The following is a 2500-nucleotide window of genomic DNA, read 5'->3' on the forward strand; positions in this document are numbered from 1 at the left end:
CCTAACCCTAACCCTAACCCTAACCCTAACCCTAACCCTAACCCTAACCCTAACCCTAACCCTAACCCTAACCCTAACCCTAACCCTAACCCTAACCCTAACCCTAACCCTAACCCTAACCCTAACCCTAACCCTAACCCTAACCCTAACCCTAACCCTAACCCTAACCCTAACCCTAACCCTAACCCTAACCCTAACCCTAACCCTAACCCTAACCCTAACCCTAACCCTAACCCTAACCCTAACCCTAACCCTAACCCTAACCCTAACCCTAACCCTAACCCTAACCCTAACCCTAACCCTAACCCTAACCCTAACCCTAACCCTAACCCTAACCCTAACCCTAACCCTAACCCTAACCCTAACCCTAACCCTAACCCTAACCCTAACCCTAACCCTAACCCTAACCCTAACCCTAACCCTAACCTAACCCTAACCCTAACCCTAACCCTAACCCTAACCCTAACCCTAACCCTAACCCTAACCCTAACCCTAACCCTAACCCTAACCCTAACCCTAACCCTAACCCTAACCCTAACCCTAACCCTAACCCTAACCCTAACCCTAACCCTAACCCTAACCCTAACCCTAACCCTAACCCTAACCCTAACCCTAACCCTAACCCTAACCCTAACCCTAACCCTAACCCTAACCCTAACCCTAACCCTAACCCTAACCCTAACCCTAACCCTAACCCTAACCCTAACCCTAACCTAACCCTAACCCTAACCCTAACCCTAACCCTAACCCTAACCCTAACCCTAACCCTAACCCTAACCCTAACCCTAACCCTAACCCTAACCCTAACCCTAACCCTAACCCTAACCCTAACCCTAACCCTAACCCTAACCCTAACCCTAACCCTAACCCTAACCCTAACCCTAACCCTAACCCTAACCCTAACCCTAACCCTAACCCTAACCCTAACCCTAACCCTAACCCTAACCCTAACCCTAACCCTAACCCTAACCCTAACCCTAACCCTAACCCTAACCCTAACCCTAACCCTAACCCTAACCCTAACCCTAACCCTAACCCTAACCCTAACCCTAACCCTAACCCTAACCCTAACCCTAACCCTAACCCTAACCCTAACCCTAACCCTAACCCTAACCCTAACCCTAACCCTAACCCTAACCCTAACCCTAACCCTAACCCTAACCCTAACCCTAACCCTAACCCTAACCCTAACCCTAACCCTAACCCTAACCCTAACCCTAACCCTAACCCTAACCCTAACCCTAACCCTAACCCTAACCCTAACCCTAACCCTAACCCTAACCCTAACCCTAACCCTAACCCTAACCCTAACCCTAACCCTAACCCTAACCCTAACCCTAACCCTAACCCTAACCCTAACCCTAACCCTAACCCTAACCCTAACCCTAACCCTAACCCTAACCCTAACCCTAACCCTAACCCTAACCCTAACCCTAACCCTAACCCTAACCCTAACCCTAACCCTAACCCTAACCCTAACCCTAACCCTAACCCTAACCCTAACCCTAACCCTAACCCTAACCCTAACCCTAACCCTAACCCTAACCCTAACCCTAACCCTAACCCTAACCCTAACCCTAACCCTAACCCTAACCCTAACCCTAACCCTAACCCTAACCCTAACCCTAACCCTAACCCTAACCCTAACCCTAACCCTAACCCTAACCCTAACCCTAACCCTAACCCTAACCCTAACCCTAACCCTAACCCTAACCCTAACCCTAACCCTAACCCTAACCCTAACCCTAACCCTAACCCTAACCCTAACCCTAACCCTAACCCTAACCCTAACCCTAACCCTAACCCTAACCCTAACCCTAACCCTAACCCTAACCCTAACCCTAACCCTAACCCTAACCCTAACCCTAACCCTAACCCTAACCCTAACCCTAACCCTAACCCTAACCCTAACCCTAACCCTAACCCTAACCCTAACCCTAACCCTAACCCTAACCCTAACCCTAACCCTACCCTAACCCTAACCCTAACCCTAACCCTAACCCTACCCTAGCCCTACCCTACCTAGCCCTAGCCCTAGCCCTAGCCCTAGCCCTAGCCCTAGCCCTAGCCCTAGCCCTAGCCCTAGCCCTAGCCCTAGCCCTAGCCCTAGCCCTAGCCCTAGCCCTAGCCCTAGCCCTAGCCCTAGCCCTAGCCCTAGCCCTAGCCCTAGCCCTAGCCCTAGCCCTAGCCCTAGCCCTAGCCCTAGCCCTAGCCCTAGCCCTAGCCCTAGCCCTAGCCCTAGCCCTAGCCCTAGCCCTAGCCCTAGCCCTAGCCCTAGCCCTAGCCCTAGCCCTAGCCCTAGCCCTAGCCCTAGCCCTAGCCCTAGCCCTAGCCCTAGCCCTAGCCCTAGCCCTAGCCCTAGCCCTAGCCCTAGCCCTAGCCCTAGCCCTAGCCCTAGCCCTAGCCCTAGCCCTAGCCCTAGCCCTAGCCCTAGCCCTAGCCCTAGCCCTAGCCCTAGCCCTAGCCCTAGCCCTAGCCCTAGCCCTAGCCCTAGCCCTAG

Source organism: Equus caballus, chromosome 8 (assembly GCF_041296265.1).
Source record: "Equus caballus isolate H_3958 breed thoroughbred chromosome 8, TB-T2T, whole genome shotgun sequence".
In the NCBI taxonomy this organism is placed as follows: Eukaryota; Metazoa; Chordata; class Mammalia; order Perissodactyla; family Equidae; genus Equus; species Equus caballus.